This window comes from Heliangelus exortis, chromosome 17 (assembly GCF_036169615.1).
Source record: "Heliangelus exortis chromosome 17, bHelExo1.hap1, whole genome shotgun sequence".
In the NCBI taxonomy this organism is placed as follows: Eukaryota; Metazoa; Chordata; class Aves; order Apodiformes; family Trochilidae; genus Heliangelus; species Heliangelus exortis.
In genome coordinates, this window is record NC_092438.1 from 8434754 (window position 1) to 8458186 (window position 23433).

General features: G+C 39.4%; 1 protein-coding gene across 3 annotated transcripts in view; it reads right to left on the reverse strand.

Moving 5' to 3' along the window:
• Nucleotides 1-23433, reverse strand: part of MAD1L1 (mitotic arrest deficient 1 like 1) — a 345232-nt gene that overhangs the window by 241266 nt on the left and 80533 nt on the right. The window lies entirely within an intron of this gene.

The window sequence follows — 23433 nt, forward strand, 5'->3', positions numbered from 1 at the left end:
AAAGTCAAAAACTCTCAAGCAAGCTAGAAAGATAGAAACCAACATCTCTAGCTTACTCAGGAACAGAAGAGTTTGTTTCTCTGATGCTAAAAACAACACTTAAAAATTTATGGGTGCTTTTTATCATTGTAATTAAAAGAAAACAGATAAAAATGATTTTTAAATAAAAATTGCACTGTTTTAAGTTGTTTAGACAGACATGAAGGGGAACATTCCTTTAAAAAACACTCTTACCATAAATCAAGTATAACTTCTTGACCTGGCCATGCAGCATGTCTTTCTTGGGAAATTTATGTATGAATTCACAAAAATCCCCAAACAGCTGTCTCCCTACCTCAAAATCCTTCTCCTTGAAGAAAAACATGCATTTTAGAAACAATGGATGAATTAGAAGCCTGTTAAAAGCTCCAGTTCAATTTGGAATCATTCACAGACCAATTTAATAATCAGGGACTGTGAAATAGTCTCTTCATTGTTGTATTCTGGCAGGAAAGTTCATCAAGAGGGCTTCAAATCTGCATTTGAAAATGGTTAATTTCATTATCAGGGCACCACCACTTCTTTGGTTCTGTTTTAATTAATCAGTTAAAAAGGGAATCTGTGCCCAAGGGCAGTGAAGTGGCACCAGTGTAACACTGGATGCTCCCTTCCCCATCCCAACCTCAGTCAACTTCTCAAATTCAGTCTCATGGATACTTGATAGAAACTCTGCCCTTTTTCTTCTTGAACAATGCCAGGAGCCACAGGATTAAAGAGAACAAGCTCTTCTCAGATTCTACAAAATAAATCCATACTAAAAATTTCCTACTAGACAACATCCAAAGATGACAAATGGGAAGTTCAGTTCTGGCATATCATCTAAAATATGGGAAAAAATTAAGTGGTATAACCATAACATCCTCCAGTATGGATGGGTGAGAGCAGGTAACCTCAGCTTCTGTCTTAAGATTTATTAGAATTTGTTTAAGAATACTCTTTTTCTTATGCATAGCATGAATTTCAGTACAAAACCCTCATCAATTGTGTTATTACAAATTAAATTGCACTACAGAAACCTTACTTCAAATACTGTTTGCTCTATCAAAGAAACGTAGATTTTGATTAGAGTAGGAACTGAAGAAAAAATGCAAACATAAGGTTAAATACTACAAAACAGCCAGAATCTTACCTTTGATTATTCAAACACATTTTGATAGGATAACAGAGAAATCTTTTTTCCCTAATCTCCCAATATTGTGACCTGTTTTTATAAATGCTGTGTGGACTGGCGGTGTAAGATTGAGTTGACATTCACAAAGATAAATGAGATATGCACCAGGTTTCCTTCTCGAAATAATGAAAAATATTTGAGATTCACATCTGATGGAGAGCAGACATTCAGCCCCATGCACACCTCTCAAACGAGGTTGGGAAACAATTGTTTTAAAACCTGAGAGAAGTTAAGCAAAGAGAAATGGGCAATTGCCTCAGCCAATGTGTTTGGAAAGAACATAATCATCTGTTTATATTTCAGCCTCAGGTCAACTGTGATTTTAATCTACATAAAATGTAAATGCCAGAGATGTCTATGAAAGCAGAGACAATACTTAAGCTCTGAACTGACTCTGTTACCATTGGTTTCCTTGCTAGAGGAAGTGTGAAATTCAACTTCTTTACAACTCTCCACACCATGCCAAAGCAAATTATTGAGATCCTTTCTTCCTTTTTTAGGACAGATTGATAATTCTTCCAGAAATTGCACCAAATACAATGTGATCTGTCTCCATAATAAAAAACCCAAAAAGAAAGTTACTTTCCTTAATTGACACAAAACAGGATTTGAAAGTAGATGCCTAGCAGCAAATGCTGTTAGATGTGGGCACTCTTCCTCCACAGTGATGACACCAATGACTTCTCAAAAGCAATTGCTCTCTCAAAACTAGCATTAAAAAAAAAGATAAAATAAAATAGACCCCAACTTCTAAGTTCAATGCAAGCTTGGAGAACTGGCATTTTCAAAAACCTTGAAAGTTTAAAGTAAATCTAATAAGCCTTAAACATAAAAAGTCGTTTCTGTTTATCAGACTATTAATGTTCCTTGTTCCACATCCCATTGACTGAGATGCCAACATCTTTCTGTTCTGAGCTGTTGGGACTCTTCATATTTTGCTCTTCCCTTCTGTAATCCACTTTAATGTTATCTTAATGACAAAACTTCATTTTCCAGAATGTTCTTTGGAAGACTGAGAACAATGGTGTCAGAAAGTGAATACTGAAGCTATAAGACACATTTTGCTAATCTCCTTCACAAAATTATAAGAGCAGCTGACAGCTTCTCTCCCCTCCCTCCCCTCAATGATCTGTAAAACATTATTTTAATTACTCAGTAGCCACGTTACCACCTCCAAGATGCTAAAAAAACTACAGGGAAAGCAAACGGGATGCCAGAACCATCCTGTGAGAGGAAAATAAGAGGTCCACAACAGTACAGAGACAATTAGAAGAGCTACACTGTGTGGGTCATGTTGCATCTCAGAAAGAGATTAGACACTGGCACATCTCAGGGCCAACTGTCAGAAAAAAGGATCACATCAAAGAGAAAGAACCAAAAACCAGAGAGTGTGGATGGGAAGAACACTGAAGATGCACAGAGGGAAAACACAATGACAGTGTTATTGCACATATATAACAGAAAAAAGAAAGACACTGCAACTATCAACAACTTCATGACAGAGTCCAAAATATAAAGGTTAGCACACAAGCTAATGAGGCAAAAAGGAGCAAGAGAAATTGTTTTGCAGCAAGACATTTGGATGTAGAAAAGCACCACCCGTTCCCCATTCCAGAGGCTTGACAACTTGCAGCCTTTTCAACCTATCTACACATTTATAGAGAGCACACACAAAGACATAAACCACACTGGAAACTGATAAACAGACAGCCTGCACAAAGTGTTATTTTTCATTCCAGTTCTTCTCCTTCAGGTTTTATAAGCCAACATGAAGGCATAAGTAGCAACAGGGTAACTCTAGCATGTCTTCAGATTGTCCAGTAGAGCATCCCCATCTGTGTCCCTCCCTCTTTCCAACCTCCAGTTTCTGGCAGAGACTTCTTTCCTCTGCCTAACCTGCCTCGACAGGAGCCACCATCATCAGAGACAGGAATTAATATGGAAAAACAGAAGAGAAAAGATCATGACAAAGATCACCTGACTTTAAAAGGGACAGGAGATAGGTAAGACAAGGTAGGTCTTGGCAAAACAGAAAAATTCCCAACTTACATTAAAAAGGAAAAAAAAAATTATCTAAAATAAAATACTTCTGAACTGCAGATCGGAGCTGCTGAAACAAACATTTAAGTCAGGCTAACCAGAAAAACAAAGATTATGACAGAGAAGATGATTTTAGTACTCCAAAGTATTACAGCTCAAAAGTCAGAGGTTTGGGTGCTAATTTTTATTTAAGTAAGATTGTTTGGCATCTCATTCTACTTTCTTCTTCAGATATAGAACCATGAATATGCTGAAGCAGCAGCATCCATCCCTGCTCTCCAGCACCGGGCTGCTACTGCAGCAATCCCAGGCAGGAACTGTGGAGTCCAACAAGTCCCTGCTGTCTGCTTCCTACACTCAGAAAGAGCAATGATACAAAATATTAACATCTTTACTAGATGTTATCACAAGGGCTATATATAATTCAGAGCTTTAACTGTGCCTTAGAGAGAGTCGTATGAAATACTGCTACAGAATAAAACTACTACTATGTAAAATGGTTTACAGAGAGTCAGTAGGAAAACAAACTTTTTTTTCTTGCTGTTTCTTTCTCCCAAGTCCTCGGCAAACCTCTACAAACTTTCTCTTGGTTCACACTTTGTATTTTCTCAAAGACCTTTATGTAACTCATCATCATCAGGCTTCCATTAATCACACATCATTCAAAAATAAGCAGTTCTTACGTCATGTTGGCGCTTGACATGCAAGGAAGGCTTGAATAATAATGAATTTCTAATGAGGGAACAAAATAAAGACAATTATTTTGCTAGTGTGGACAGATGAAATGGGTAAGAAGCCAAGAGACATTTGGAGCTTTATTAGTACACTGATAATATGCATTATCTTTGAGACAGTATTTAATTTTACTCCCTAACGAGAAACATAAATATCAGGCTCAGAAATGCAGCTCCTTCAAAGTGAACAGTTGCAGAACAAAAATAACACAAGTTTTATGCCCCAGCTCTGGTAAAATAGCCCTAATTGACTGACAGGAGTTAGGATTTACTAAGAGAAATTCACATCAGGCACCCTCTGCTTCCTTTCATTACAGGGTCAGCACACTTGCTGCAATGCACACGGCTTTGCTGACCACAAAAACCCAAAGGAACCAAAACCAGGAAAATTGCCAAAATGCAAAGGCTATGTGGTTCTATCTGAACAGATACTTAACCACCCTCTTGATATGAGATCCACTGGCACACTAATAAACATGCTTTCCACATCCACCATCAAGACGAGAATGAAAGCAATGTCTTAATTAATAAATGAGAGACTTCTGTGGTTTGCTTTGCTTTCAGGATGAAGCATGAATAGTTTGTCAAACACATCCATCTCTGACTTCTGGAATCTAAAGTATTTCAAGGATGAAAGAACAACAGGCATAAATGTCCTTTTTTTAAGCCTCCAAACCTTAAATTCTCCTAAGGCCAAAGCTTCCATTAAAGGCATTTATTTGGTGAATATAACTTTAACTGGTATTTAACAACCACTGAACCCACATTCTTGTTGCATGCTTATCAACTTGAAAATGCTGCTGTCTTCAGTAAAACTGGATATGGAAGAAATCAAGCTGATAGTTCACAAAGTGGTTGATAATAGCTTTGAAAACAAATCTATTAAGGGTTTCTGGTGTGTCTAAATGCTCATGGCTCTTGTTCTGAATCACCAAGTCAGACGCTTGCATCCTGAGCAAAATGAACCCCTTTTGCAGTGCCTGGTAGAGAAAGAAATACTGAAAGTTCTTAATAAAATGTAACTTATTAAAAGCAGGAGTTAAAAACAACAGTCCATGATTATTAACACAGCACAGAGTCTGCACAGCATGTGTCATCTATCTCTGTACCATAATTTCGTATGTGGCATCTGGCAATTACAGAGGAATGCCTATTTTTAAAGAGCACTCCCTGGCAAGGATTTTCCATTCCTACTCTGAGGTAAGAAAAACCTCCCCCGTACAAATTTGTTTCCAACACTGCAGAGAACAGGGCACACACACTATGGCAAGGCCTTCTGACCACAGGCTGATACACTGAGCTGAGCCAAGATGTTCTCTCGATTGTTGAAAATGCATTACAGTGAGTTGGGAAGAGAATATCTCTATTATATCATTTCAATAAGCCATGCTCATCTGGTCCCATTCACAGGTCCTGGCTTTCACTCTGCTAACAACACTGAAAGATGAGGAAGGTCAGCTCCTGGGTGATGTGTCAGAAAGGAAATGGATGGAACTTCAGCATCAAAAGGTGGCAAATTGCTGCCTTCCCTACCATACCCAACATCAGCTTTGAACATTCAGTGCAATGCAAGGGAAGAAAACACTGTAGAAAGGGAACTGTCACAGAAGGGAGGAAAACAAACAAACAAATAAGCCAGCCCTCAAAAAAACATCCACAAGGAAGAATTTTGAAAGAAAACTTTTTCTCCAGCCAGGATCCAAGCATCCTCTGCAGCTGGCTTTATTTACATCATCTAATTCAAATTCTAAATGCTTCAAAGAGTTATTACACTTTTTTTCTTTGAAAACAAAAATGACAACAACTGAAACAAAAATGGGAATGAGAAAACCCGAAGATTGAAATAATTACTAATCAAAGCTGAGGCCTTTACATGGGATGGTGAAGTCACTGGCCAGCTCTACCCAGTAATTTTTCTTCATGTCGGTTCTGATGAGTTTTATATTTCTAACATTTCATCAATTTGAATCACTAAATTCAATTTGCATTCACAGATAAACAGAGAGGGAATAATAAATACTCTCATCTGACCTTGAAGTGTGAGACAGAAAATTGCCCTCCATGATTTCATTTCAATCTGAACCATAATGAATAATGCAGTTGGCCCCATCAGTTACCCATCTCTAATCACACTTATGGGTTGGATGAACTCACAGCCATGCCTGGATATGATGAAGAAAGTCAAAACTCCTCACTCTTTTTGTCTTGGTCTTTTTTCTGCTTTTCTCTCACCATACAGATTAAGCCTCTACCTCTGTCCTTCCCCACCAACCCCAGACACCCCTAAACACATGTGTCAAGGACTTCATTTTGTTGCAGTCAGAAATGGGAAGTGAGGTGAAGGCACTGCCTGCTTTTCTCAAACCAATCCAGTCCCACATGCACTGTGAAAAAACTCTTGCAAAAGCTCTAGAGTTGGGAAGTATTCTTGCTCCCAGCAAGCTGGCAAGTCACAAGCCAACCTCTCCATCGCTGGTGTGAAGCACAGCAACAGCACAGGCAGCTGGTGACATGAACATAATAAGTGATGAAGAGTAATTCCAATTTTTATTATACATGTAAATCAACAGTTATGAGTGGAAAAAGTCATCTGGGAATAGGCAGCATGAGAGCTGAGGGGCTGTAAAGGATAAAGGACTGATAAAATGGAGTGAAAAAATGGAAAATCTGCTTGAAGTAGGGAAAGAAGTGAGAAGGAGAATGGTTCAGCCGAATCAACTTGTCAGCAAACAATTCTGCTGAAATTCTAGGCTCTTGACAGCTAGATAATAGCTTATCTTAATAAAATAAAGAGGATCAAAATGTTTAGATGAGAAAAACAAAACATTAAACCCTCTGTTGCAATATAACAAGTGAGCCCTCACAGACTCCTGACTCATTAAAGCTTCGTGAAGTTTCTGCAGATCTGCTTCAAATGACCTTTTCCAATGAGACCTCATTTCCAGTGTGCATTACAGTACTCCACAGTGAACTGAGTACTGAAATTTGTATTGTATATTACTGTTCAGACACTTTCTCTTTTTTAAATATCTGAATCTAAGACTACCTGAGCAAACGTATAGAAACATAATTGTCTAAAATATTTCTTGCAGAACAATTTGGTGGTGGACCTCCACTGTCATTCTCACTAAAATTCAAAGCTACAGCTCAGCATTTCAGCATCAGGTTGTGGGATGAAAACTGCTTGGCTTTTCAGAAGGGACTCAGAAGATTCATAACAGATACTTGTTGACAACAAGTAAACCCAAACAATTAAGTACTACCCCCTAGCACTTACCCATGGGACACTGTTGTAGATAAAAGCAAAGGAATGACTGAAAGTCACTTAGCCATCTGTGACAAGTGCTCCAACAGACTGCTGTTCTTGGCTTTTCTTTCTCACAAGCACCAATTTAGCTTCATCTCATCTCCACCTCCCACCTGCTTTGACTCAACGTATGTCAAAACAGTCTACCATGATCCAAGCCATATTAAGCACAGCATTGTAACAGACTTGCTACTCATTAAATCCAAAATACAGAAACATATTAAGACTGCGAAGGTATCTAAAATTCCCTTACCAAATAACTTGGCCTGTAACCATTAATTTTCCAAATCACATCATGTCTTTGGGCATAAACAATTTGACATGATAACATATAAGTTTTTCTACCACGCCCTGATGACAAATCAGGATTTGCTCCTGACTGCATCTGTTTTCTGCAGCTCTCTGCCTCATTTGCTGTAGGATCTGGAAGATTAATGAAGCACAGAAATTGCTTAAGGAGAATGGTTGCACAATAAGGCAACTGCAAGTTGGTTGTGGTTCCAATTTTTTGCCTATGCCAGAGCTCCTGGCTGATACCATGAACTTTTCCAAGGTAGCACTTGATGTTTAGTCACAAGGAAGTCCTCATGACTACTGCTGAAATCCACAGCAGTTACCCATAATGTGTGAAGTCTGGGGTAGTGTTAAGTGTTTTGAAAGAATACATCCTAAATATTCCATAATAGCATCCCCAAGTTAAGGCTACACCTTCTCTTTGGTTTGCATCTGCCGCAACAGGATTAGGATAAGACATGAATAATAAATTCTTATATTTTTCTGCAGAGAAACACAAATAGCTGCTCATCCATTTTGGGTATCTATCTAAGCAAACATAGACCCACAAAGCAGAGCTCTCATCTCCAGCCATCTGGTGTCAGATCATGGGACTAAAGAGACTGGGATCTTCCCAAGCTAGACCACCACACCCTGAACATCTCCCATTCCACTGCAGTGGCTCAGCAGCCCTGCTCTCCATCAGCACAAGAAATATTGTACAACTGCACACTTGCACTCTGCTCAACCAGTGCCTTCAGGCAGCTGAGCAGAGGCAAACTGCTCTTTCTCAGGTACTGTTTCCAAGCAGAGATTTTTCCCCAGGAATATGCCCAGACCAGACCTACTAATGAAGTCCTGAAAAAACATTCTACAGATGTTCATTTTCCCTGTATCACCCAGAAAGCCACAGCACTATTTGAATCTTCCACTGGATTGTTGACACTGCTACAATTTCTCTACAGGGTGGCTTTTAATACTCCCTTGGCCATACTGGTGTCATTTCTCTCCTCTCCATCTAACACGATAAATCCTTACCACCCAAACTTTCAAACTTTTACTCTGGCCAGTACTCCATAGCTAGGAAAAGTGATTTGATGCAGAAAATCAGATCCTTAGCTGCCCTATATTCTGCTATTGCATTTTGAAAAGAATGAAAGCAATTGTGAGTCTGCAAAATGATGAGTGGCAGGAGGTGAAGCAGGAGCAATTGTTCACTGCCTCATTCAATAGAAGAACCAAACAAACTAATGAAGGAAAATTCATCATGGATTATTAAATACAAAAATATATCACCTTCAGCTCAAGAAATTCTTAAGCTTTAAATTGAGAAAAACATGGGAATTATCACTGCACATTTGCTCCTTTATTATTCTCAAAGCTTCTGGCACTGATTCATTGATTTAGGTTGATTTTTGATCCAACTGAAAATTGGGAAGAGTTTAAAAGGAGACTTTGCTTGTTTATAATGCACACCAACAAATCTCATTTAGCTTATATTTTACTCAAGTGCACATTTTTGTTGCATTTTCTTTGGTGAGTATGTTGCCATTTAATCTTTTTCATGTATGAGCATTTAATTTCCAAACTATGAATTAGTAGCTGGGAAAAAAAATAAATTTCTATTCTCACAGGTGCAGTTTGCCAGCTCTTGGCTATAGCGGGAGGTAGTCCAGCTGATCAGTGTCTGCTAAAATTAGCTTCCCATGAAAAAAAAAAACCAAAACAAACAACAAACTATAACTACTGCATTTGAACATATTTGTCATCAAGTTTTCTCAGCATCTGGTAATGCTTCATTCCCAAAGGCCATTGCACAGCACAGCCCCAACTAGCTCATGACTTTGCTATCCAAAAGGTGCAGCCTTTCCAGAGGACAGCAAGAAAGGATCATGCAGCAAAGAGGAGATAAAAAGTGGCTGCAGATCACAGGCATCCCCCAGACAGGTGTAGAGATAAGGTTGATGTGCATAATCTGTGCTGTTCAATGGACATAAAAAGAGATGACAGGAGCAGCAGATGTTGCAAACCTGAGCAGTCAGGTTGATCTTCACCTTGCCCTGCCAGGTCTCCTCACAGCACCTGTCTCCATGTATTTATGGAAGAATATGAATAGGAATTAAAAGGACCATGAATCAACTTCTCATACAAGAAATGATCTGCTTATGATATTCCCTCTGGTTAACAGATGCTCAGTATTCATTTTTGGTGATTTCAGGTGACAATAACATGTAGGACCACAAAAGAAAACATTCAAAGCCCTGAATTTTCCAGAGAGCTCTTATTTTAAATAGGTATCTAGATAAACCAAACATGAGCTACGTAAAAACTCAAAGGGCATAAACAATAACATCATGTGTTATTTCACATCAAGTGGCCACCTGCAGATAGAGAAAAACAGAAAATTATTCCTATTTTAAAGCCATTTGGAAATGCAGCCCCTAATACACCATTGCCACCATTTTTCATAATATGATGGGCAGGCAGAGCTTTCCTACATTAAGAATTCATAGCTGTACCAGCCAGAACAAGAAGGTTAAGTGCATACATTTTGAAAATGCAGAGATACTTGGCAAGTGATTTAACTGTCATTTTTAAAAAACAGTTCATAACATAGAGCTTTTTTTTATTATTATTTTTAAAGCAAAGCAAGAAAGATAATGCTGGTCATGTGTTTAGTTTTACAGACTCCTAAATAAATTTTCAAGGCAGAAAACCTCCAATGAGAGCTTACATGGGACAGTAAAACAAATACAGGAGGAAAAGGTTGCCACGACTGAAACTAAAACCCCAAAAAAGTCATTGGGATGCACAGCTTGCTCTCCGTGGAGCTACCCAACATCACAATCAGCAGTCCTGGTCCCTCCATAGCCTACATCTCCCACATCCAATACAGGCACTTTGGCAGCCAATAGATGGTCTATGCTCAGCATGCCCTTTGATTGCCACCTGCCTTCCATTACCATCTCCCCTGCTGCCTCCACTGTACCTGATTAATAAAGTCCATTCTTCCTGTTTATTTCCTTATTGATCCACTGTCTCCTGCATAGGTAAAGGCATCAATGCAGTTAAGGGCAAGCACCTGCTTGGAGGCTTCACCCTCGGGCTACTTTCTGAAAGTGCATTTTATTCTCACTGGGTAATAAGGTTCTGCGGTTAAAGGAGCTTTTAGGTATTGATATTGTCATAAAATGTTCCTTGTGTCCTACTTCACTGGAGCTGACAAACCCTCTGCATGCTGTCAGTGGGCTAATGAGAAAAGAAGCACTTTGAAAGAGCTTTGGATACTTTTGCATTGCAAAGTGAAAAGGAGAAAGTGAGATATTTCAACGATGTTGCATTTTATTCCAAAGCCCCATAAAGAGGAAAATAAAAAGGGAATGTTTCTGCACAATCACTGTATCAACCAAGTAGCTCACTTATTAATCTCTCCTTCCTCTGCACTCCCTGGCTTGGGGGCTTGGAAAGTTGACACTTGACTTGAAAAATGCCAACTCTAAGCAGTTTATTTCCTCTTGAACTTTAAGAGCTGACGGAGACAGAAATGACCTTTAAAAAGGCAGGGTTAGTTCTTGTATGAATTGATAGAAAGATTCTTTGCTTACACAGCACAGCAAGGTACCAAGCAAATCTCCTATGCAAACACTCCTTTCTCACCAGAGGCAAGAAGAACACCATGTTCCATCAGCAACAAGATTCGCAAGACTGGAGGACCTGGGACCTGACGACCCAGCTTGTCTGCAACAAGCAGGCAGGACCATGTTGCAGCCACAAACTGATGACCTTGTATATACACAGGACAGACACCACACCAATATCCATGGCCTCAAGACACCTGATCTTCCATCACAGGCACAACCCAAACTAAGCATAGCCACTGATTTGAACCTAAATCACATCACCAGCCCAGACCACAAAATGGCCAAGCAGGCCTGTGGGATACAGCAAGATACCAGGACTCCTATTTTGGGGTATCCAGCTAGTTCTTGCAACTTCACTTACATCAATCACTGCTGAAGCTGCTGAAAAAGAAACTAATCACTAGGTAGCTCACTAATGATCTTCAGTGAAAGGCATTTTGAAAATGCAAATCAATATGCAACAATAACTACTAATAATACTTGCTGCCACACTAGTAGCCAGAAATACAACTGGGCAGAATATTCTTGTCTGAGGTCCACCACACAATTAACACCACCAGATGTCCAAAGAAAAGCAATTGAAGGGTTTTGTGGCAGCAGAGGATAAACCAGGAGTTTTGATAAAGGAAATATGCAAAGCAAATATCTGAGATGCTAATAGCTATGAGAATACACAAGTTTAGTTTGCCTGTGTGCTAATAAAGACAGCTGAATATCATTTGAAGATATACAGTGTCCTGCTAACAGGAAAGCCTGAGCCTATACCTATACATTAAAGCAAGGTATCCAAATTATACTTCATTTATCCCAAACAGTGAAACTATTTTCTCACTTTGTAAGGAAGGCAGATGTGGCCATTTCAATAACAGCAAAATATTATATGTAGAAGGAGACCAAACCTACCCCTTGATAGGCAAAAAAATCCTGAATGGTAGCGTTAAAATTTAGCCTTTAAAAAAAAAAAAAAAAAAAAAAATCTATTTTATTTCTACCCTTGATCTTCATCTTCCCAGCCATGATGACTCCTAGCAGTAAAGGACTGATGGAGCTCAGAAATCTCCAGTGAAGTATGAAGTATCACTTTGCCATCAGCAGCAATGAAATGCTTCCAATTTACCATCAGCCCACTTAAGCAGAAGCAGACATTTTATAGAGAACCCCACGGCTATTCTGCACAGAATTTACTTTTTGTCTGGGAGGAAAGTACACATCAAACTCACCAAGGCAGACAGAAAACGTCAAGCCCTGTACAGTCTAGGTTAATTTATTAATAATGTATTATTTCTGTCATGATTTCTGAGGTTTTGTGTCAGGCAATACGCCTGAAGAAAACTTAGGAGAAGAGATGGGAAGTGATACTTTGCTCTCCAGTACAACTGGAGGCATGACAAAGAACAGCAGCAGCAGTGGGATACTGAGTGGAAACTTGAGCAAGATCTGGGCATCTCCCTGCTAGAGAAGACTTAGGAAATCCCTGCACCTGAACTATATGTGTGCCTGCAGGTGTGTATAGAGACAAAACCACACAGTTCTTTTCAATTCACATTTTAAAAGAATACCTGTACTGATTTATCCTACATAGCATTGCAAAAGTAGCAAGTACTACAAATAATTTTCTTACATATTTTTAAATACTGACTGATCTCCCTGGTGGGGCTTTTCCTATGCATGTAATCAGTGGAGGTCTCAGAGAAACTTGCTTACTCCAACAATGTGTGAGAGGGAGTCCCACTTTGAAAGTTACTGCACAATCACCTCTTTTTAACAGTCAATTTAAGTGTTAGACTCCACTCGTTGCTTTCATGCACAGAATATTGCATTTGGGAGTCTGACTCTTGTGCATAAACAGGTTTCTTAACATCTGTATGGCAATATGAAGCTACAAAAATACAAATTTATATGGTAGGTGCATAACTACTGCAAAACAGTTTTGCTTGACTGTAATACACATCAAACAACATTAAAAAGCAGTAAGGAACTGCCATCTTATTTACATGAGAAGTACTTTGAGACTTCTAACTTTTGCCTGAAGGTTTTAATTAAAGCAATTCATGTCCCAGGGCACTTTTCTTGTAGTAAGTTGTCTTCCTCAATGAGTTGCTTAAAGAGCTCTGCTCTCTATGCTTTGCCACAATCTAATCCCTCCTAAGGGAGCAAATGGTAACATGAACACAGATCAGAAAACTGTCTTCGAGTGAACCAAGAAAAGTGAAGAGCTAAATGTAAAAGAAGAAACAATTTTGCACCCTTTATTCAGGAGTCTATTAGATGTCTGGAAAGACTATAAAAAGGGGAAAGGCGCTGCTCTGCCTCAAACTTGAGACTCCTGAGTTCAGTCGCTGCTTGTTTAAATACTCCTAAGATGTGCTCCCAGATGTAACTTTCAGGAGAGCTCATCTTAAATCAGATGGGGAATTTTTCTATCCTACTTACTTTTTGAAAGAACACAGAGAGAGAAAAAGAAGAAAGAAGAGATCAAGAACTCACATTTGGCAGCTCTGTCTTTGCCATCTACTTCAGTCAGGAGCAGAATTTACAAGTCACATCCACTTTGGTTACTCAGGTATTTTAGCAGAAATGTACCAAATGGCTCAGAACAAAGAGCAGATTTTTCCCTCAGATTTCATGCAACGATACAGAAAACAAAGTTACCTGAAGGATAAAGAAATGTCAACAGCCCTAGACAAGGCACAATAATAATGTGACTGGTGTGCTGTGCAAGCTCACTTCTAGCAGCACAACACAATGCTGAGCAAGGCTTGCACTGAAAACCAGGCTCCTCAGTGTTTCTTTTTAAGGCTGAATTAAACTATTAAACCAAAATAAAAGATTGCATCCAAAACTAAAAACATATTCTTTCCCAAGGTAATCACACGACACCCAGAATTCCAGTGAACCTGTCACCTGTAAGCACTAACAACAACCATGACTGAATGCACTTGTACCACAGCTGTTAGATACACTGAAAGAATAATGCCTTGTGGAATATCAGTAATACCTGAAACATTTGTATACTCCCAAATGTATGTAATTTCCCTTTGGTTACCAGACATCCCAGGTCCCTGAGCCTGCTTCAGAACAGGGAACTGATATTTGCTTATTTTAGTCACCAGAGTTTTACTCCCAAGCCAGAAAATATAGCTACTTTAACCCAAGGCACATAGAGAAATTGCTTCAGTTTTGCCCCAAACTGAAGACTAAATTCAACCAAGTCCTAGGCATTTATTTAAACGTGGGCCACAAATTTAGTTTCTAGCCTTTATGGCCTAGGTTGGCACATTCTCAAGTTTTATTTTTGGTTTTGGTGGGAGTTTTTTTGAACACGCTTTTTTATCCCCTAAGAAAACTGCTGGCAATTTGGTTTGAACAAACATAAAGAACCTTCCTATGAGGTCTTACAACAAGTTGTGAAATAGAAAATAAAGCTTTTAGCACTTTGTATATTTCTGCACTGCTAAGTGCTGGGGCAGAGCAGGGAAGCAACACAAGCAGATGAAACAGTGATTGCCCCATGAAAAATACCAAAGGCAGAGCACCAATATTGAATATTAAAACAATTGTTAGTATTTATTCCACGTTTTTTTTCAAGCTACTATAAAAACATTGTAAGTAATTGTGTTAAATAATATCAAATCTATTTATATAAAGCTAATTACAATGCCACTTTTCACTGATATCCCAAGACAAAGCTTTCAGCCAGGAGAGAGCCCTGAAGAGAGACATAAACTAATCCATACAACTGCCTGAACAATCTTTGCTTGCCTTCATGAGACTCCCTGCTGAATCTTGAAAACCAAGATCGATTTTACTTCAATTAATTGTGGTTATTTTCACCATCTTTCTAAGTGAGGGCTAGACAGAAATCCTAGGCAGCACAGGTTACCAATGTTGCATGCAGCAGAGTTCTGACTTCAGAAGGTAAAATCTGGACTGCCGAGAAAATTACAGGTGCCAGACTTAGTTTCATTACAAAAAATTAGTGTGTTTTTGCACGAGACTCGGTGGGTATTGATTTTCTTAAAAAATCTGAAATATTGAGTGTAATCATCTACAAGGCTCTGTGGGTAGCTCTGCATTTTAAAAAAATCAATCTGAAAATCCAATGCCTCCAAAAAAATCAGGTAAACACACCTAATGATTACATTTAATAGCACAGTAGTAGATCTAAATGTAAATGCAGAGGGAAAGAGACTACAAATAAATATGAATTTGTAATAGCTGTAAATGTCTTGCCTTTAGGAACATCTAATTTATTTTTAAAGATAGGTTCTAAGTCTCCTGTTTGCTCTCCTCTGGGTCCCATAAACCATGAATGTGATAATACAAAGCTTAGTCTGCTCTTAAAGAACAGTTTAGCAGCTTAGTTTCTATTCTAATCTTCAAGCAAAGGTCATATGCTCAAGTAGGCTTTTTCCAGTCTTTTTTATGTTGTACACAGGACACGTGCTGGGCTGGGCTGCCTGTCCTCCAAACAATTCAGATGAAGTTTCAGCCCAAACAGGTATGCAGGAGACACTGATATTTCTCATTCTGCCTTCTCTCTTCTTGAATTTCAAATCTATTAAATTCAGAGCTCAAATGCTCGGGAAGGTCCCCTGACAAACACACGATCTGTGCTGTTCTATCCAGCCTGCAGATACAGCTCAAAAACAGGAGTCAAAATTTCCTATTCACTTCATGTGTTTGCTGTGGGTAGTAGTGATAATTAACCAAGGATATAAATTCATTTTATAATGCATTATTTCTGGGGAAACAGACAGCTGTCCCAAAACTGGTTCGTGCCTGGAATAGAGACTAGAACTGGCATTTTCCAGCCTGTCTTCTGAATATCCCATAGATGTATTCATTCCCTAACCCCTCTAAAGAGAGAAGATGGACTGCTGGAGGAAAACTAGTACAGAAATTGTGGCATCTGTCCAATGAGGAAGCACACCCAGAACCAGAGGGTTCTGGCTGACCTAACAGCTGAAGCATTTACTCTTAACTTACTGGCAATTAGGCATTTTATTCCCTAATTCAAAATGTGTGTCTGTCTATAGACATATGCACATAAAGTCATCAAGTATGACATTTATGGAAAACAGCACAGTTTGGGAAAGGGGAAATTTACATTTTCTATCATCTATAAGCCTGCAACAGTGCAGTTAAACACCATTGCTCTGCACACAGAGGCCCACCTTTAGCATTCAGTCAGATATCTGTGTGCAAACAAGAAAGAAAACAATATAAACATTTTTGCATTGCTTCCCTTCAAGATACATTAAGCCTGAAAAGCAAAGAATGGCATCAGAGTGTGCTAAATACAGAAGACACTTTCAAAACTGCCTCTGAACCACAGCAATTAAAAGAATTAGACTGTGACCCCTTGAGTCTGATCAGCATGAAATTGTTCAGATATGGAAAAAATTAATATGAAAGAGGAAAATGTACTTTGACTTCCATCTAGAGTCCACCACACTTTTCCTGACTAGGGGTTAGGTTCTCAGCATCATCCCTACTGTGTCTCTGGCTGCATTTCACCCCTGGTGTGTGGCAATTTCTCTCTGCAAACAGACAGTGTCTTTCCTGGATAGATAACCCAGCAGACTTTAGATCAGATGATTTGAAGTGCATTTCTTAGCAATTCATTTCAAAGTTCTGCAGTTTATGACTAAGGGCTTTACCAGACCTGGCTGGGGCAATGTTAATCCCCTCCACATCTGTACCAACCCACACAACTGGAGAGAGAATTTCAGGAGGGGTGGGGGTGTCCTGGTTTGGGCCAGGAGAGAGTTGGTTTTCTGTCTTGTAATTTTGCTTTGTGAAGTGCTGCTTTTCCACAGGAAACATGGTACCTACCAGCTGTCAGACTGCCAAGGCTGTCACAGTCTGTAGGGTAAATATTTCTGTCATGGTGTGCAAGTGCCAGGACAGTAAAACCAAGATACATGACCCTCACTTAGTTCTGCCTAATGCTTTCTTGGCAATACTCTACAAGCTTGGTATATTTTGCCCCCTTTTTCCTTAATTTTTCTCCTTGAATTATTTTTTCTGTACATAAAAAATTACGAAGACACTGAAACCAAAGGTTAAAGAACTCCCTGCTTTTCTTAGGTCCCTGCCATGCCATAATAATCTGTGAGAAATAGATCAAAACTAAACGGTTTAAAAAACAATATTAATACCTTTCCAATGAGCACAGAACCAGGTTTGAAATAAATACAGTTCAGGAATCTCTTTTTACATTTCTCCTGGTCAAAGACAGCAGGCAATACAGCTGCATTAAAATGAGACAAAAAGCCATTCTACAGCAAAACACTAAAAATCTTTCATATTCACAAGTTCCTCATCTCCTTTTTCAAGGAGCATCTTATTTTGCAGGAACATTAAAAAACCATTTTATTCCTCTTTCATCTTCAAGACACAGCACATTATTTCCATGCAGGAAGCTGAGGTGCAAGGGCATTAAAATCCAGACTCATTATACTGACCAAGCAGCTAGCAGTCATTTCTAACAAAACTCAGCTGCAAACCACTTGCTTCAGACCACAGCACCTCTGAAGCTTCCCAGACTGAACAAAGGCAGAAGAATTTCATCCTCTGCCCAAACAGAAGTAACAAACTATATAATCCTATTTTGATATCCTTAAATGGGAAGGAACAAGCAAGAACTTCGTATCTTTGAAAACATTGTGACAAAGAATTCAGACAGTTATTGAAGAGCAAACATGTATGCATATTTCTGTGGGTTTTTTCCACCAGAAAAAACTCTCCGGAACACTCTGAGCTATAGGATTCCAGAGTCAAGTCTTAGCCACCTGCCTGTTGCACTAAGGCTTCAGGAGAAAATAAATTAACAGAAAAGTTTTATCTGGAAAAAAAAAAAATCTATTCTCTAACTGATGTGCTAAACAGCAGCATTAGCCCATTTTAGAAAAATCTATCACATATTTTGGCCAAAGAACAATTCAGTGGATATAACAGGCTTTCACAACAGTCACCATGGGACAGAGGTCTCTGCAAAGTGGTCACCTTCAGTCCCAAGAAACCAAAACAGTATATAAAATGTCCCAGGTAACTGCATATACACAATTACAAACTGGGATATCTTTAGCCTGAAGACAGACTTCAAAGTATTATAGAAAGTGGAAAATAAATTGCTTTTAACATATTTATTCGTGGTTGTCCAGTTCTAAAAGTAAATTCCATCTAAAATTGATAAAACAACTCTTTTGTTTTGCCACTGAAGTAGTTTGCATTGGATGATACAGTTGTAAATTAACTGCAGCAGCAACACATGCAAGCAGGAAAAGTAACAGGTTAGGGATCTTATCTGGGATCCAGCAGATCCAAGCTCAAAGCCTCATTGAACCTCAGGTTTTCAGCTTAACCTCAGGCAATGAATTCAGCCTCCTCTGTACCCCTGCTGCTCATTTGTACAACACTGTATTTAATAAGAACGTCACAATGCTTCTTATCTACAGTGTTCAGATGATAAACATGCAAAAAAATCTGGCACTAGGATCTGTGGGTATCTGTAGACACACAGAAGGCTCAAAACTCAAATGTTTCTCAGCAGAACCTTCAGAGGGAAAATATCTCCTCTCTAAAAGCAGGTAAAAACCACACAATTCCCAAATACGCAGAAATTGTCATTAAAAAAACTGTCAAAGAAGACGTGGCAAAGTTTTCTCTCAGCATTGGAAGTCCCAATGCAAGAGTACAAAAAATGAGAGATATAAGTCTAAAATGTGGACAGCCAGCTCAGAGGGGAAAACACACCTTCATTTCAGATAACAGGAGAAAAATGAGAGGGATGAAGCCAGTTGGTTCTGCTCCAGTGTTGTGGATGGGGAAATCAACTGTTCTCTGCTATTACAGGAGGAACCACGCCAGAGGCAACACACAGGCCCTGTGGCTTCCAAGAGGAAAGGGAGGTGAATAGCATGAGAGAAGAATTTTCTTCCTTTCCCCTTTAGAAGCATTTTGATATTCTGCTCATCCTGGCAAATCTGGACACAGTCCTGACAAAGGATGCATAAGGGGGACTGAATTTTCAACCATGATGATAAACCCAAAAAATAAAAATAAGCAGCTTTCTGAAAACCTTAGCACTTTCAGTAACTTGCAGTCAAGGATGGCAGGTAATAATATTTAGCATATTTTATCAGATAAAACAGTTTTACCTTCTGGAGCTGAAACACATATTAGATTTCCCAATATATGGCTGTGAGTTAGCAGCCCAGTAGGGATGAGGAGGGAATGCAAAGCAAAGAACACTGCTTCTGCTTCCTTACAGACACAAAGCAAGTTCTGTCCTGAGATAAGGAGAAAAGGCAGCCAAGAACTGATCAAATAACCCAGCAGAAGATGTTCAGGCCTGTCATTGGAAACAAACAACTTTAAAGAAATGCAGCTCAGTTAAGTAAAGGGAGAAATCCAAACAAATACAAACGCATTTCACAAGATACTCACAACAGACTCTCCATGGGCAGCAGCACAACCAAGCTGGCTGGGAACACATTCAGCTACTGAAGCAAATGGAATTCACATTCACATTTAGTTAGTGGAAATCTACTAGATACCCGAGGGTGATAAACATTAAACAGTGTGAAATTTTATTGCATTTTTCTGCTCCCCCCCTGGGATTTTTATGATGATAACCATTTTTTGCATATAAACAGTGTGAGTTCCAAAAGCTTAATTTTAATTGAAGATGCTCCATGAAATTTTAACAGGCACAAAGGCTTTGAGTGCTTGGGTTTCTTCGTGAAGAATGACATCTTTAAACAGTGAATTAAACCCACATTTATGTTGTGAATGGTAAGGTGACTTAGAGATTCAAATCCAGCAGGTCCTGAAGTACATTGAATTTCGTCTGATGATAATTTGCCATTTATTTGAATATTCCTGGTGTACAGAAACTCGTTTAACTGTCTTGTCAGGCAGAAGGTCAATTTCCTGTACATCCACCCACTTTACTATTATACACCACCACCCTTTGCACTGAGTACACAAAAATTCAATTTTAAAATACTGTGGCTATTCCCCCAAAAACCACTCCTCACAGCAGACACACTGGGTCAGACCAAATTTATTCTAGCCCAGCAGTCTCTCTTCAACATCAGCCAGAGCAGATGCCTTTGGAAAACTAAAAGAGCAGGACAAGGGCACAGCAAAACTTTTGCAGAATATTCTCCATGTCTCCAGCAACTTAAAAGAGTTCAGACACTTTCTGAATTGAGTGTGGTACATTTGTAAATACAGGCCTGAATATATTTTTCTTCTTTTAACATTTGACTCCCTTTTTGAACTTCCACAGCATCCTACAGCATGGTATCCCAAAGCTTAATCAGTACTCACTGTGATTATATTAATCTAAGCATGCAGATTTTATTTGCTGGTCTCTAGTCCCCATGGAGCAGGCAGCCACTCAACATTACAGAAAACTGAGTTATCCTAAATGCAAATAGACAGTAACAACAAAGCATGCAAAGGCAGCTGGTGATAAATATGCACATCTATATTGGGAAGAGACACAATTCTTCACTAAGTAGATATTAAACCTACCTGCAGAAACTACATCATAGAAATGAACAAAAATTCCCTGAAAATTAAATTGTTTCAACACATTTTTTACAGCTAGCACTCAGATAACAAATCTCTAAAGAAAATCCCAAGCCAGATTGAGACTACTTTTTTTTATAGCCCCAAGTAGCAGATAAGTTTTATGAGACAGAGGAAAGAGTCAGCAGCTGCACAGAACAGGATGTGTTCTATGACAGGACAATAAATTAATATAAATGAAATAGAAGGAAGAAGGAAAAGAAATACTAAATTTTTAGTCATGCTCACAGTTTAAAGGGAAGGGTGGGGGTTTCAGCTATAATGCATCTAAAAACTAACAAGCACCTGGATTTTAAGCAAGAAACACAAATGACAAATAGAAGGGACTAAAAAAAGTTTTGTATGAAAGGATGGGAAAATCAGAAAGGAAGAAGAATGCCAGCAATAGGAGTAGCTCAAAGACTTCAAGGCAATTGGAAAGGTAGGAAGAAAAGGAAACTAGCCACCAGTGAAATATTTGTTCAAAAAATAAACCAACGGTTGATACTTCAAGTAGCAGTGCTGCAGTTAAGAAGGTACAGAAGGGATTGTGGATAACAAAATGTTACTCTGAATTCTCGAGGTCTACAGGAACATATTCTCAGGGTGATCAGAAAAGAGAGGACAAAGTGTACCTGGTGCTTCCGTCTTAATAAAAAACAATGCCCAAAAGTAATGGAGTACTGAAGGAAGTGGTACATGGTTTCTTCTGCCACATTATGAAGAGAGACTCAGGAATGTACAATGGGGGATGATCTTGTATCGATGGAAAGCACTGACATCTTTTATTGAATCCCCAGCACAAACCTTAGCACACTATAAATTCATGGGATGTACGAAAGAAACTTAAGAGACCTTCACCCCAAACTGAGTGTACTCTCATGTACTTAAATAAGAATCCTACTTAAAGATACAGATGTCATTCCCACTTAGATTCCTTTATGCAAAAGGAAGTGTCTTCTACTGCTTCTCATCTCTGAACACACAAAAGAAAAATCAAATTTCTGTCTACTCTAAGGAAGCTCAGAGCAAAATGATCGGAAGAAAACAAAACCAAAAAGTTTCCATACCAAACCAGTTTCCTCCACTTCAAAATCTCTTCCCTGTCTTTTTTTTCTTTATTTTCTTTTTTTTTTTTTTAAACATTTTAGCTACATCTATTGATTTTCCTTCTCCTCCCTCAGGGAATATTCACAGATGTGCAAAGCCACCTCTAACAGCAACATTAGCTGAAGCAAAAAATGAAATTTACACTTGACTGCCTTCTTCAACAATGTGCAATCACCATTTAATAGGAAAATGGAGCAGAGTGCAAACAGGAAAAGGAAAGGACTGATTAAAACCCACCAGTCCTAGAGCTGATGACAACCCTGCTATGGAAACAAGGCACTTGCTGAGCTCAGAGGAGAGCATGAGCTCTGCTGGGGTCCACAGCCCCTCACCAGCCCTGAGGATGAACCCCAAGGCAGAAATATCAAGTATTCTGCATTCCAAAGCAGCAAGGTGCTGGCTATCACGATACATCAGCTTGCTTTCCCTTTTCTTAAGGAAAACAAAGCAAGGATTTGAGACAGGTAGTCACAAATCTTTTTCACTAGCAAACAAAAGCCAAATCCATCAGGAAAACCCAAGAACATGGGTTTTGACCTCTGAATGCTCCCAAGTCTCAGTGACATAGCCCATCATTTTCCACCCAAAGGCAATAGAATTTGGGTTCAGCTCTACTATCTGGAAGAAGAGTGAGGCATCCTATCCAAGAGAAGTTGGTTATCATTGACTTCTCTTAAGCCCTGCCACTGAGCAGAGTTCCCTTTGAAGCCCCTGGGCAGCAGGGACACATTTCAGATGCCACCATCAACACTCAATGCAGGCTGGGCTCCCAGTGGCAGTCCCACCACCAGAGGACTTTTCTGTTCCAAAGGAAGTAACTGAAGAGTCAATCCCCAGTTGTGACTTCACCTCAAGACCAAGTACCCACATTCCCCACTCAGAAAACCATTAGTTAGATCCCAGAGGCTGCACTGTAGGTTTCACTTCTCACTGCCACTGCCATCACACGGGGTTGCTTTCTGAAAAGACAGCACTGACTTGGCCTCCCATCTCAAACTGGGTTATCTACAAGTACTCAACTTCCAGCACTGCCCAAAGATTCACCTTCACACCCAGGACATAATTGACAGGTTGTTTTTTGTTGTTCTTATTTTTATCATTCATGTTACAGGTCTGTTATTAATGGACTCTCATTTATACATGTCAGAGGATGAGAGAAAACACCTAATTACCTGCTTTTTCATAGAATCGGCTGTGTGGGAAGGGACCTCTGGTATCATCAAGTCCAACCCTTGCTCCCCTACCTCCGCAGTTACTAACACGAGGCTCAGACACCCTACACACCCAAGGCCTGAAAAGCTACTTCACTCTTGCTGTCCCTCTTCAGGGGTTCTGTCTGTGTGGACACACCCTGCATCTTAACAGCACCAGGTTTTGCTTTTTTGGAGACCATTGCTCCTTCAAGAGAGCTGGGAGGCGGCTGTGCGCCTCCTACTTGCCCTACCTGCGCGAACTGCCTCGCTGGCTGCCGTGCCCAGTTCCTGTTTGCCTGCTCCTGTTGGCCGCGCTCTGGGTTGCTGGTGCTCCACGCAG